We start from the raw sequence: 14270 nt of genomic DNA, 5'->3' as shown, positions 1-14270 counted from the left end.
TTAGGGTGTTAGTGGTTTGTGTTGTTAGGGGGTTAGTGTTGTTTGATGTTAGGGGTTTAGGGTTGTTTGTTGTTAGGGGGTTAGAGTTGTTTGTTGTTAGGGTGTTAGTGTTGTTTGTTGTTAGGGGTTTAGGGTTGTTTGTTGTTAGGGGTTTAAGGTTGTTTCTTGTTGGGGTTTAGTGGTTTTTGTTGTTAGGGTGTTAGTGTTGTTTGTTGTTACGGTGTTAGTGGTTTGTGTTGTTAGGGGGTTAGTGTTGTTTGATGTTAGGGGTTTAGGGTTGTTGTTGTTAGGGGGTTAGAGTTGTTTGTTGTTAGGGTGTTAGTGTTGTTTGTTGTTAGGGGTTTAGGGTTGTTTGTTGTTAGGGGTTTAAGGTTGTTTCTTGTTTGGGTTTAGTGGTTTTTGTTGTTAGGGTGTTAGTGTTGTTTGATGTTAGGGGTTTAGGGCTGTTTGTTGTTAGGGGGTTAGAGTTGTTTGTTGTTAGGGTGTTAGTGTTGTTTGATGTTAGGAGTTTAGGGTTGTTTGTTGTTAGGGGTTTAACGTTGTCTCTTGTTGGGGTTTAGTGGTTTTTGTTGTTAGGGTGTTAGTGTTGTTTGTTGTTAGGGTGTTAGTGGTTTGTGTTGTTAGGGGGTTAGTGTTGTTTGATGTTAGGGGTTTAGGGTTGTTTGTTGTTAGGGGTTTAAGGTTGTTTCTTGTTGGGGTTTAGTGGTTTTTGTTGTTAGGGTGTTAGTGTTGTTTGATGTTAGGGGTTTAGGGTCGTTTGTTGTTAGGCGGTTAGAGTTGTTTGTTGTTAGGGTGTTAGTGTTGTTTGATGTTAGGGGTTTAGGGTTGTTTGTTGTTAGGGGTTTAAGGTTGTTTCTTGTTGGGGTTTAGTGGTTTTTGTTGTTAGGGTGTTAGTGTTGTTTGTTGTTAGGGTGTTAGTGGTTTGTGTTGTTAGGGGGTTAGTGTTGTTTGATGTTAGGGGTTTAGGGTTGTTTGTTGTTAGGGGGTTAGAGTTGTTTGTTGTTAGGGTGTTAGTGTTGTTTGTTGTTAGGGGTTTAGGGTTGTTTGTTGTTAGGCGTTTAAGGTTGTTTCTTGTTGGGGTTTAGTGGTTTTTGTTGTTAGGGTGTTACTGTTGTTTGATGTTAGGGGTTTAGGGCTGTTTGTTGTTAGGGGGTTAGAGTTGTTTGTTGTTAGGGTGTTAGTGTTGTTTGATGTTAGGGGTTTAGGGTTGTTTGTTGTTAGGGGTTTAAGGTTGTTTCTTGTTGGGGTTTAGTGGTTTTTGTTGTTAGGGTGTTAGTGTTGTTTGTTGTTAGGGTGTTAGTGGTTTGTGTTGTTAAGGGGTTAGTGTTGTTTGATGTTAGGGGTTTAGGGTTGTTTGTTGTTAGGGGTTTAAGGTTGTTTCTTGTTGGGGTTTAGTGGTTTTTGTTGTTAGGGTGTTAGTGTTGTTTGATGTTAGGGGTTTAGGGTTGTTTGTTGTTAGGGGGTTAGAGTTGTTTGTTGTTAGGGTGTTAGTGTTGTTTGATGTTAGTGGTTTAGGGTTGTTTGTTGTTAGGGGTTTAAGGTTGTTTCTTGTTGGGGTTTAGTGGTTTTTGTTGTTAGGGTGTTAGTGTTGTTTGTTGTTAGGGTGTTAGTGGTTTGTGTTGTTAGGGGGTTAGTGTAGTTTGATGTTAGGGGTTTAGGGTTGTTTGTTGTTAGTGGGTTAGGGTTGTTTGTTGTTAGTGGGTTAGTGTTTTTGGTTTTCAGGGGTTAGGGTTGTTTGTTGTTGGGGGTTACTGTTGTTTGTTGTTAGGGTGTTAGTGGTTTGTGTTGTTAGGGTGTTAGTGTTGTTTTATGTTAGGGGTTTAGGGTTGTTTGTTGTTAGGGGGTTAGAGTTGTTTGTTGTTAGGGTGTTAGTGTTGTTTGATGTTAGGGTGTTAGTGGTTTGTGTTGTTAGGGTGTTAGTGTTGTTTGATGTTAGGGGTTTAGGGTTGTTTGTTGTTAGGGGTTTAAGGTTGTTTCTTGTTGGGGTTTAGTGGTTTTTGTTGTTAGGGTGTTAGTGTTGTTTGTTGTTAGGGTGTTAGTGGTTTGTGTTGTTAAGGGGTTAGTGTTGTTTGATGTTAGGGGTTTAGGGTTGTTTGTTGTTAGGGGTTTAAGGTTGTTTCTTGTTGGGGTTTAGTGGTTTTTGTTGTTAGGGTGTTAGTGTTGTTTGATGTTAGGGGTTTAGGGTTGTTTGTTGTTAGGGGGTTAGAGTTGTTTGTTGTTAGGGTGTTAGTGTTGTTTGATGTTAGGGGTTTGGGGTTGCTTGTTGTTAGGGGTTTAAGGTTGTTTCTTGTTGGGGTTTAGTGGTTTTTGTTGTTAGGGTGTTAGTGTTGTTTGTTGTTAGGGTGTTAGTGGTTTGTGTTGTTAGGGGGTTAGTGTTGTTTGATGTTAGGGGTTTAGGGTTGTTTGTTGTTAGTGCGTTAGGGTTGTTTGTTGTTAGTGGGTGAGTGTTTTTGGTTTTCAGGGGTTAGGGTTGTTTGTTGTTGGGGGTTAGTGTTGTTTGTTGTTAGGGTGTTAGTGGTTTGTGTTGTTAGGGTGTTAGTGTTGTTTGATGTTAGGGGATTAGGGTTGTTTGTTGTTAGGGGGTTAGAGTTGTTTGTTGTTAGGGTGTTAGTGTTGTTTGATGTTAGGGGTTTAGGGTTGTTTGTTGTTAGGGGTTTAAGGTTGTTTCTTGTTGGGGTTTAGTGGTTTTTGTTGTTAGGGTGTTAGTGTTGTTTGTTGTTAGGGTGTTAGTGGTTTTTGTTGTTAGGGGGTTAGTGTTGTTTGATGTTAGGGGTTTAGGGTTGTTTGTTGTTAGGGGTTTAAGGTTGTTTCTTGTTGGGGTTTAGTGGTTTTTGTTGTTAGGGTGTTAGTGTTGTTTGTTGTTAGGGTGTTAGTGGTTTGTGTTGTTAGGGGGTTAGTGTTGTTTGATGTTAGGGGTTTAGGGTTGTTTGTTGTTAGGGGGTTAGAGTTGTTTGTTGTTAGGGTGTTAGTGTTGTTTGTTGTTAGGGGTTTAGGGTTGTTTGTTGTTAGGGGTTTAAGGTTGATTCTTGTTGGGGTTTAGTGGTTTTTGTTGTTAGGGTGTTAGTGTTGTTTGTTGTTAGGGTGTTAGTGGTTTGTGTTGTTAGGGGGTTAGTGTTGTTTGATGTTAGGGGTTTAGGGTTGTTTGTTGTTAGGGGGTTAGAGTTGTTTGTTGTTAGGGTGTTAGTGTTGTTTGATGTTAGGTGTTTAGGGTTGTTTCTTGTTAGTGGGTTAGGGTTGTTTGTTGTTAGTGGGTTAGTGTTTTTGGTTTTCAGGGGTTAGGGTTGTTTGTTGTTTGGGGGTTAGTGTTTGTTGTTAGGGGGTTAGGGTTGTTTGTTGTTACGGTGTTAGTGGTTTGTGTTGTTAGCGTGTTAGTGTTGTTTGATGTTAGGGGTTTAGGGTTTTTTGTTGTTAGGGGGTTAGGGTTGTTCGTTGTTAGGGTGTTAGTGTTGTTTGTTGTTAGGGGGTTAGGGTTGTTTCTTGTTACGGGGTTAGTGTTGTTTGTTGTTACGGTGTTAGGGTAGTTTCTTGTTAGGGGTTTAGGGTTGTTTGTTGTTAGGGGTTTAGGGTTGTTTCTTGTTGGGGTTTAGTGGTTTTTGTTGTTAGGGTGTTAGTGTTGTTTGTTGTTAGGGTGTTAGTGGTTTGTGTTGTTAGGGGGTTAGTGTTGTTTGATGTTAGGGGTTTAGGGTTGTTTGTTGTTAGGCGATTAGAGTTGTTTGTTGTTGGGGTTTAGTGGTTTTTGTTGTTAGGGTGTTAGTGTTGTTTGTTGTTAGGGTGTTAGTGGTTTGTGTTGTTAGGGGGTTAGTGTTGTTTGATGTTAGGGGTTTAGGGTTGTTTGTTGTTAGGGGGTTAGAGTTGTTTGTTGTTAGGGTGTTAGTGTTGTTTGTTGTTAGGGGTTTAGGGTTGTTTGTTGTTAGGGGTTTAAGGTTGTTTCTTGTTGGGGTTTAGTGGTTTTTGTTGTTAGGGTGTTAGTGTTGTTTGTTGTTAGGGTGTTAGTGGTTTGTGTTGTTAGGGGGTTAGTGTTGTTTGATGTTAGGGGTTTAGGGTTGTTTGTTGTTAGGGGGATAGAGTTGTTGGTTGTTAGGGTGTTAGTGTTGTTTGTTGTTAGGGGTTTAGGGTTGTTTGTTGTTAGGGGTTTAAGGTTGTTTCTTGTTGGGGTTTAGTGGTTTTTGTTGTTAGGGTGTTAGTGTTGTTTGATGTTAGGGGTTTAGGGCTGTTTGTTGTTAGGGGGTTAGAGTTGTTTGTTGTTAGGGTGTTAGTGTTGTTTGATGTTAGGGGTTTAGGGTTGTTTTGTTAGGGGTTTAAGGTTGTTTCTTGTTGGGGTTTAGTGGTTTTTGTTGTTAGGGTGTTAGTGTTGTTTGTTGTTAGGGTGTTAGTGGTTTGTGTTGTTAGGGGGTTAGTGTTGTTTGATGTTAGGGGTTTAGGGTTGTTTGTTGTTAGGGGTTTAAGGTTGTTTCTTGTTGGGGTTTAGTGGTTTTTGTTGTTAGGGTGTTAGTGTTGTTTGATGTTAGGGGTTTAGGGTTGTTTGTTGTTAGGGGGTTAGAGTTGTTTGTTGTTAGGGTGTTAGTGTTGTTTGATGTTAGGGGTTTAGGGTTGTTTGTTGTTAGGGGTTTAAGGTTGTTTCTTGTTGGGGTTTAGTGGTTTTTGTTGTTAGGGTGTTAGTGTTGTTTGTTGTTAGGGTGTTAGTGGTTTCTGTTGTTAGGGGGTTAGTGTTGTTTGATGTTAGGGGTTTAGGGTTGTTTGTTGTTAGTGGGTTAGGGTTGTTTGTTGTTAGTGGGTTAGTGTTTTTGGTTTTCAGGGGTTAGGGTTGTTTGTTGTTAGGGGGTTAGTGTTGTTTGTTGTTAGGGTGTTAGTGGTTTGTGTTGTTAGGGGGTTAGTGTTGTTTGATGTTAGGGGTTTAGGGTTGTTTGTTGTTAGGGGGTTAGAGTTGTTTGTTGTTAGGGTGTTAGTGTTGTTTGATGTTAGGGGTTTAGGGTTGTTTGTTGTTAGTGGGTTAGGGTTGTTTGTTGTTAGTGGGTTAGTGTTTTTGGTTTTCAGGGGTTAGGGTTGTTTGTTGTTAGGGGGTTAGTGTTGTTTCTTGTTAGGGTGTTACTGGTTTGTGTTGTTAGGGGGTTAGTGTTGTTTGATGTTAGGTGTTTAGGGTTGTTTGTTGTTAGGGGGTTAGAGTTGTTTGTTGTTAGGGTGTTAGTGTTGTTTGATGTTAGGGGTTTAGGGTTGTTTGTTGTTAGGGGTTTAAGGTTGTTTCTTGTTGGGGTTTAGTGGTTTTTGTTGTTAGGGTGTTAGTGTTGTTTGTTGTTAGGGTGTTAGTGGTTTGTGTTGTTAGGGGGTTAGTGTTGTTTGATGTTAGGGGTTTAGGGTTGTTTGTTGTTAGGAGTTTAAGGTTGTTTCTTGTTGGGGTTTAGTGGTTTTTGTTGTTAGGGTGTTAGTGTTGTTTGATGTTAGGGGTTTAGGGTTGTTTGTTGTTAGGGGGTTAGAGTTGTTTGTTGTTAGGGTGTTAGTGCTGTTTGATGTTAGGGGTTTAGGGTTGTTTGTTGTTAGGGGTTTAAGGTTGTTTCTTGTTGGGGTTTAGTGGTTTTTGTTGTTAGGGTGTTAGTGTTGTTTGTTGTTAGGGTGTTAGTGGTTTGTGTTGTTAGGGGGTTAGTGTTGTTTGATGTTAGGGGTTTAGGGTTGTTTGTTGTTAGTGGGTTAGGGTTGTTTGTTGTTAGTGGGTTAGTGTTTTTGGTTTTCAGGGGTTAGGGTTGTTTGTTGTTTGGGGGTTAGTGTTTGTTGTTAGGGGGCTAGTGTTGTTTGTTGTTAGGGTGTTAGTGGTTTGTGTTGTTAGGGTGTTAGTGTTGTTTGATGTTAGGGGTTTAGGGTTGTTTGTTGTTAGGGGTTTAAGGTTGTTTCTTGTTGGGGTTTAGTAGTTTTTGTTGTTAGGGTGTTAGTGTTGTTTGTTGTTAGGGTGTTAGTGGTTTGTGTTGTTAAGGGGTTAGTGTTGTTTGATGTTAGGGGTTTAGGGTTGTTTGTTGTTAGGGGTTTAAGGTTGTTTCTTGTTGGGGTTTAGTGGTTTTTGTTGTTAGGGTGTTAGTGTTGTTTGATGTTAGGGGTTTAGGGTTGTTTGTTGTTAGGGGGTTAGAGTTGTTTGTTGTTAGGGTGTTAGTGTTGTTTGATGTTAGGGGTTTAGGGTTGTTTGTTGTTAGTGGGTTAGGGTTGTTTGTTGTTAGTGGGTTAGTGTTTTTGGTTTTCAGGGGTTAGGGTTGTTTGTTGTTGGGGGTTACTGTTGTTTGTTGTTAGGGTGTTAGTGGTTTGTGTTGTTAGGGGGTTAGTGTTGTTTGATGTTAGGCGTTTAGGGTTGTTTGTTGTTAGGGGGTTAGAGTTGTTTGTTGTTAGGGTGTTAGTGTTGTTTGATGTTAGGGGTTTAGGGTTGTTTGTTGTTAGTGGTTTAAGGTTGTTTCTTGTTGGGGTTTAGTGGTTTTTGTTGTTAGGGTGTTAGTGTTGTTTGTTGTTAGGGTGTTAGTGGTTTGTGTTGTTAGGGGGTTAGTGTTGTTTGATGTTAGGGGTTTAGGGTTGTTTGTTGTTAGGGGTTTATGGTTGTTTCTTGTTGGGGTTTAGTGGTTTTTGTTGTTAGGGTGTTAGTGTTGTTTGATGTTAGGGGTTTAGGGTTGTTTGTTGTTAGGGGGTTAGAGTTGTTTGTTGTTAGGGTGTTAGTGTTGTTTGATGTTAGGGGTTTAGGGTTGTTTGTTGTTAGGGGTTTAAGGTTGTTTCTTGTTGGGGTTTAGTGGTTTTTGTTGTTAGGGTGTTAGTGTTGTTTGTTGTTAGGGTGTTAGTGGTTTGTGTTGTTAGGGGGTTAGTGTTGTTTGATGTTAGGGGTTTAGGGTTGTTTGTTGTTAGTGGGTTAGGGTTGTTTGTTGTTAGTGGGTTAGTGTTTTTGGTTTTCAGGGGTTAGGGTTGTTTGTTGTTAGGGGGTTAGTGTTGTTTGTTGTTAGGGTGTTAGTGGTTTGTGTTGTTAGGGGGTTAGTGTTGTTTGATGTTAGGGGTTTAGGGTTGTTTGTTGTTAGGGGGTTAGAGTTGTTTGTTGTTAGGGTGTTAGTGTTGTTTGATGTTAGGGGTTTAGGGTTGTTTGTTGTTAGTGGGTTAGGGTTGTTTGTTGTTAGTGGGTTAGTGTTTTTGGTTTTCAGGGGTTAGGGTTGTTTGTTGTTAGGGGGTTAGTGTTGTTTGTTGTTAGGGTGTTAGTGGTTTGTGTTGTTAGGGGGTTAGTGTTGTTTGATGTTAGGGGTTTAGGGTTGTTTGTTGTTAGGGGATTAGAGTTGTTTGTTGTTAGGGTGTTAGTGTTGTTTGATGTTAGGGGTTTAGGGTTGTTTTTTGTTAGGGGTTTAAGGTTGTTTCTTGTTGGGGTTTAGTGGTTTTTGTTGTTAGGGTGTTAGTGTTGTTTGTTGTTAGGGTGTTAGTGGTTTGTGTTGTTAGGGGGTTAGTGTTGTTTGATGTTAGGGGTTTAGGGTTGTTTGTTGTTAGGGGTTTAAATTTGTTTCTTGTTGGGGTTTAGTGGTTTTTGTTGTTAGGGTGTTAGTGTTGTTTGATGTTAGGGGTTTAGGGTTGTTTGTTGTTAGGGGGTTAGAGTTGTTTGTTGTTAGGGTGTTAGTGCTGTTTGATGTTAGGGGTTTAGGGTTGTTTGTTGTTAGGGGTTTAAGGTTGTTTCTTGTTGGGGTTTAGTGGTTTTTGTTGTTAGGGTGTTAGTGTTGTTTGTTGTTAGGGTGTTAGTGGTTTGTGTTGTTAGGGGTTAGTGTTGTTTGATGTTAGGGGTTTAGGGTTGTTTGTTGTTAGTGGGTTAGGGTTGTTTGTTGTTAGTTGGTTAGTGTTTTTGGTTTTCAGGGGTTAGGGTTGTTTGTTGTTTGGGGGTTAGTGTTTGTTGTTAGGGGGTTAGGGTTGTTTGTTGTTAGGGTGTTAGTGCTGTTTGATGTTAGGGGTTTAGGGTTGTTTGTTGTTAGGGGTTTAAGGTTGTTTCTTGTTGGGGTTTAGTGGTTTTTGTTGTTAGGGTGTTAGTGTTGTTTGATGTTAGGGGTTTAGGGTTGTTTGTTGTTAGGGGGTTAGAGTTGTTTGTTGTTAGGGTGTTAGTGTTGTTTGATGTTAGGGGTTTAGGGTTGTTTGTTGTTAGGGGTTTAAGGTTGTTTCTTGTTGGGGTTTAGTGGTTTTTGTTGTTAGGGTGTTAGTGTTGTTTGTTGTTAGGGTGTTAGTGGTTTGTGTTGTTAGGGGGTTAGTGTTGTTTGATGTTAGGGGTTTAGGGTTGTTTGTTGTTAGTGGGTTAGGGTTGTTTGTTGTTAGTGGGTTAGTGTTTTTGGTTTTCAGGGGTTAGGGTTGTTTGTTGTTAGGGGGATAGTGTTGTTTGTTGTTAGGGTGTTAGTGGTTTGTGTTGTTAGGGGGTTAGTGTTGTTTGATGTTAGGGGTTTAGGGTTGTTTGTTGTTAGGGGGTTAGAGTTGTTTGTTGTTAGGGTGTTAGTGTTGTTTGATGTTAGGGGTTTAGGGTTGTTTGTTGTTAGGGGTTTAAGGTTGTTTCTTGTTGGGGTTTAGTGGTTTTTGTTGTTAGGGTGTTAGTGTTGTTTGTTGTTAGGGTGTTATTGGTTTGTGTTGTTAGGGGGTTAGTGTTGTTTGATGTTAGGGGTTTAGGGTTGTTTGTTGTTAGGGGTTTAAGGTTGTTTCTTGTTGGGGTTTAGTGGTTTTTGTTGTTAGGGTGTTAGTGTTGTTTGATGTTAGGGGTTTAGGGTTGTTTGTTGTTAGGGGGTTAGAGTTGTTTGTTGTTAGGGTGTTAGTGTTGTTTGATGTTAGGGGTTTAGGGTTGTTTGTTGTTAGGGGTTTAAGGTTGTTTCTTGTTGGGGTTTAGTGGTTTTTGTTGTTAGGGTGTTAGTGTTGTTTGTTGTTAGGGTGTTAGTGGTTTGTGTTGTTAGGGGGTTAGTGTCGTTTGATGTTAGGGGTTTAGGGTTGTTTGTTGTTAGGGGTTTATGGTTGTTTCTTGTTGGGGTTTAGTGGTTTTTGTTGTTAGGGTGTTAGTGTTGTTTGATGTTAGGGGTTTAGGGTTGTTTGTTGTTAGGGGGTTAGAGTTGTTTGTTGTTAGGGTGTTAGTGTTGTTTGATGTTAGGGGTTTAGGGTTGTTTGTTGTTAGGGGTTTAAGGTTGTTTCTTGTTGGGGTTTAGTGGTTTTTGTTGTTAGGGTGTTAGTGTTGTTTGTTGTTAGGGTGTTAGTGGTTTGTGTTGTTAGGGGGTTAGTGTTGTTTGATGTTAGGGGTTTAGGGTTGTTTGTTGTTAGTGGGTTAGGGTTGTTTGTTGTTAGTGGGTTAGTGTTTTTGGTTTTCAGGGGTTAGGGTTGTTTGTTGTTAGGGGGTTAGTGTTGTTTGTTGTTAGGGTGTTAGTGGTTTGTGTTGTTAGGGGGTTAGTGTTGTTTGATGTTAGGGGTTTAGGGTTGTTTGTTGTTAGGGGGTTAGAGTTGTTTGTTGTTAGGGTGTTAGTGTTGTTTGATGTTAGGGGTTTAGGGTTGTTTGTTGTTAGTGGGTTAGGGTTGTTTGTTGTTAGTGGGTTAGTGTTTTTGGTTTTCAGGGGTTAGGGTTGTTTGTTGTTAGGGGGTTAGTGTTGTTTGTTGTTAGGGTGTTAGTGGTTTGTGTTGTTAGGGGGTTAGTGTTGTTTGATGTTAGGGGTTTAGGGTTGTTTGTTGTTAGGGGATTAGAGTTGTTTGTTGTTAGGGTGTTAGTGTTGTTTGATGTTAGGGGTTTAGGGTTGTTTGTTGTTAGGGGTTTAAGGTTGTTTCTTGTTGGGGTTTAGTGGTTTTTGTTGTTAGGGTGTTAGTGTTGTTTGTTGTTAGGGTGTTAGTGGTTTGTGTTGTTAGGGGGTTAGTGTTGTTTGATGTTAGGGGTTTAGGGTTGTTTGTTGTTAGGGGTTTAAATTTGTTTCTTGTTGGGGTTTAGTGGTTTTTGTTGTTAGGGTGTTAGTGTTGTTTGATGTTAGGGGTTTAGGGTTGTTTGTTGTTAGGGGGTTAGAGTTGTTTGTTGTTAGGGTGTTAGTGCTGTTTGATGTTAGGGGTTTAGGGTTGTTTGTTGTTAGGGGTTTAAGGTTGTTTCTTGTTGGGGTTTAGTGGTTTTTGTTGTTAGGGTGTTAGTGTTGTTTGTTGTTAGGGTGTTAGTGGTTTGTGTTGTTAGGGGTTAGTGTTGTTTGATGTTAGGGGTTTAGGGTTGTTTGTTGTTAGTGGGTTAGGGTTGTTTGTTGTTAGTTGGTTAGTGTTTTTGGTTTTCAGGGGTTAGGGTTGTTTGTTGTTTGGGGGTTAGTGTTTGTTGTTAGGGGGTTAGGGTTGTTTGTTGTTAGGGTGTTAGTGCTGTTTGATGTTAGGGGTTTAGGGTTGTTTGTTGTTAGGGGTTTAAGGTTGTTTCTTGTTGGGGTTTAGTGGTTTTTGTTGTTAGGGTGTTAGTGTTGTTTGATGTTAGGGGTTTAGGGTTGTTTGTTGTTAGGGGGTTAGAGTTGTTTGTTGTTAGGGTGTTAGTGTTGTTTGATGTTAGGGGTTTAGGGTTGTTTGTTGTTAGGGGTTTAAGGTTGTTTCTTGTTGGGGTTTAGTGGTTTTTGTTGTTAGGGTGTTAGTGTTGTTTGTTGTTAGGGTGTTAGTGGTTTGTGTTGTTAGGGGGTTAGTGTTGTTTGATGTTAGGGGTTTAGGGTTGTTTGTTGTTAGTGGGTTAGGGTTGTTTGTTGTTAGTGGGTTAGTGTTTTTGGTTTTCAGGGGTTAGGGTTGTTTGTTGTTAGGGGGATAGTGTTGTTTGTTGTTAGGGTGTTAGTGGTTTGTGTTGTTAGGGGGTTAGTGTTGTTTGATGTTAGGGGTTTAGGGTTGTTTGTTGTTAGGGGTTTAAGGTTGTTTCTTGTTGGGGTTTAGTGGTTTTTGTTGTTAGGGTGTTAGTGTTGTTTGTTGTTAGGGTGTTAGTGGTTTGTGTTGTTAGGGGGTTAGTGTTGTTTGATGTTAGGGGTTTAGGGTTGTTTGTTGTTAGGGGTTTAAGGTTGTTTCTTGTTGGGGTTTAGTGGTTTTTGTTGTTAGGGTGTTAGTGTTGTTTGATGTTAGGGGTTTAGGGTTGTTTCTTGTTAGGGGGTTAGAATTGTTTGTTGTGAGGGTGTTAGTGCTGTTTGATGTTAGGGGTTTAGGGTTGTTTGTTGTTAGGGGTTTAAGGTTGTTTCTTGTTGGGGTTTAGTGGTTTTTGTTGTTAGGGTGTTAGTGTTGTTTGTTGTTAGGGTGTTAGTGGTTTGTGTTGTTAGGGGGTTAGTGTTGTTTGATGTTAGGGGTTTAGGGTTGTTTGTTGTTAGGGGGTTAGAGTTGTTTGTTGTTAGGGTGTTAGTGTTGTTTGTTGTTAGGGGTTTAGGGTTGTTTGTTGTTAGGGGGTTAGAGTTGTTTGTTGTTAGGGTGTTAGTGTTGTTTGATGTTAGGGGTTTAGGGTTGTTTGTTGTCAGTGGGTTAGGGTTGTTTGTTGTTTGGGGGTTAGTGTTTGTTGTTAGGGGGTTAGGGTTGTTTGTTGTTAGGGTGTTAGTGCTGTTTGATGTTAGGGGTTTAGGGTTGTTTGTTGTTAGGGGTTTAAGGTTGTTTCTTGTTGGGGTTTAGTGGTTTTTGTTGTTAGGGTGTTAGTGTTGTTTGATGTTAGGGGTTTAGGGTTGTTTGTTGTTAGGGGGTTAGAGTTGTTTGTTGTTAGGGTGTTAGTGTTGTTTGATGTTAGGGGTTTAGGGTTGTTTGTTGTTAGGGGTTTAAGGTTGTTTCTTGTTGGGGTTTAGTGGTTTTTGTTGTTAGGGTGTTAGTGTTGTTTGTTGTTAGGGTGTTAGTGGTTTGTGTTGTTAGGGGGTTAGTGTTGTTTGATGTTAGGGGTTTAGGGTTGTTTGTTGTTAGTGGGTTAGGGTTGTTTGTTGTTAGTGGGTTAGTGTTTTTGGTTTTCAGGGGTTAGGGTTGTTTGTTGTTAGGGGGATAGTGTTGTTTGTTGTTAGGGTGTTAGTGATTTGTGTTGTTAGGGGGTTAGTGTTGTTTGATGTTAGGGGTTTAGGGTTGTTTGTTGTTAGGGGGTTAGAGTTGTTTGTTGTTAGGGTGTTAGTGTTGTTTGATGTTAGGGGTTTAGGGTTGTTTGTTGTTAGGGGTTTAAGGTTGTTTCTTGTTGGGGTTTAGTGGTTTTTGTTGTTAGGGTGTTAGTGTTGTTTGTTGTTAGGGTGTTAGTGGTTTGTGTTGTTAGGGGGTTAGTGTTGTTTGATGTTAGGGGTTTAGGGTTGTTTGTTGTTAGGGGTTTAAGGTTGTTTCTTGTTGGGGTTTAGTGGTTTTTGTTGTTAGGGTGTTAGTGTTGTTTGATGTTAGGGGTTTAGGGTTGTTTGTTGTTAGGGGGTTAGAATTGTTTGTTGTGAGGGTGTTAGTGCTGTTTGATGTTAGGGGTTTAGGGTTGTTTGTTGTTAGGGGTTTAAGGTTGTTTCTTGTTGGGGTTTAGTGGTTTTTGTTGTTAGGGTGTTAGTGTTGTTTGTTGTTAGGGTGTTAGTGGTTTGTGTTGTTAGGGGGTTAGTGTTGTTTGATGTTAGGGGTTTAGGGTTGTTTGTTGTTAGGGGGTTAGAGTTGTTTGTTGTTAGGGTGTTAGTGTTGTTTGTTGTTAGGGGTTTAGGGTTGTTTGTTGTTAGGGGGTTAGAGTTGTTTGTTGTTAGGGTGTTAGTGTTGTTTGATGTTAGGGGTTTAGGGTTGTTTGTTGTTAGTGGGTTAGGGTTGTTTGTTGTTAGTGGGTTAGTGTTTTTGGTTTTCAGGGGTTAGGGTTGTTTGTTGTTTGGGGGTTAGTGTTTGTTGTTAGGGGGTTAGGGTTGTTTGTTGTTACGGTGTTAGTGGTTTGTGTTGTTAGCGTGTTAGTGTTGTTTGATGTTAGGGGTTTAGGGTTTTTTGTTGTTAGGGGGTTAGGGTTGTTTGTTGTTAGTGGGTTAGGGTTGTTTGTTGTTAGTGGGTTAGTGTTTTTGGTTTTCAGGGGTTAGGGTTGTTTGTTGTTAGGGGGTTAGTGTTGTTTGTTGTTAGGGTGTTAGTGGTTTGTGTTGTTAGGGGGTTAGTGTTGTTTGATGTTAGGGGTTTAGGGTTGTTTGTTGTTAGGGGGTTAGAGTTGTTTGTTGTTAGGGTGTTAGTGTTGTTTGATGTTAGGGGTTTAGGGTTGTTTGTTGTTAGTGGGTTAGGGTTGTTTGTTGTTAGTGGGTTAGTGTTTTTGGTTTTCAGGGGTTAGGGTTGTTTGTTGTTAGGGGGTTAGTGTTGTTTGTTGTTAGGGTGTTAGTGGTTTGTGTTGTTAGGGGGTTAGTGTTGTTTGATGTTAGGGGTTTAGGGTTGTTTGTTGTTAGGGGATTAGAGTTGTTTGTTGTTAGGGTGTTAGTGTTGTTTGATGTTAGGGGTTTAGGGTTGTTTGTTGTTAGGGGTTTAAGGTTGTTTCTTGTTGGGGTTTAGTGGTTTTTGTTGTTAGGGTGTTAGTGTTGTTTGTTGTTAGGGTGTTAGTGGTTTGTGTTGTTAGGGGGTTAGTGTTGTTTGATGTTAGGGGTTTAGGGTTGTTTGTTGTTAGGGGTTTAAATTTGTTTCTTGTTGGGGTTTAGTGGTTTTTGTTGTTAGGGTGTTAGTGTTGTTTGATGTTAGGGGTTTAGGGTTGTTTGTTGTTAGGGGGTTAGAGTTGTTTGTTGTTAGGGTGTTAGTGCTGTTTGATGTTAGGGGTTTAGGGTTGTTTGTTGTTAGGGGTTTAAGGTTGTTTCTTGTTGGGGTTTAGTGGTTTTTGTTGTTAGGGTGTTAGTGTTGTTTGTTGTTAGGGTGTTAGTGGTTTGTGTTGTTAGGGGTTAGTGTTGTTTGATGTTAGGGGTTTAGGGTTGTTTGTTGTTAGTGGGTTAGGGTTGTTTGTTGTTAGTTGGTTAGTGTTTTTGGTTTTCAGGGGTTAGGGTTGTTTGTTGTTTGGGGGTTAGTGTTTGTTGTTAGGGGGTTAGGGTTGTTTGTTGTTAGGGTGTTAGTGCTGTTTGATGTTAGGGGTTTAGGGTTGTTTGTTGTTAGGGGTTTAAGGTTGTTTCTTGTTGGGGTTTAGTGGTTTTTGTTGTTAGGGTGTTAGTGTTGTTTGATGTTAGGGGTTTAGGGTTGTTTGTTGTTAGGGGGTTAGAGTTGTTTGTTGTTAGGGTGTTAGTGTTGTTTGATGTTAGGGGTTTAGGGTTGTTTGTTGTTAGGGGTTTAAGGTTGTTTCTTGTTGGGGTTTAGTGGTTTTTGTTGTTAGGGTGTTAGTGTTGTTTGTTGTTAGGGTGTTAGTGGTTTGTGTTGTT

The sequence above is a fragment of the Elephas maximus genome, chromosome 17, assembly GCF_024166365.1.
Source record: "Elephas maximus indicus isolate mEleMax1 chromosome 17, mEleMax1 primary haplotype, whole genome shotgun sequence".
NCBI classification, from domain to species: domain Eukaryota; kingdom Metazoa; phylum Chordata; class Mammalia; order Proboscidea; family Elephantidae; genus Elephas; species Elephas maximus.
This window is presented reverse-complemented; position numbering follows the sequence as displayed.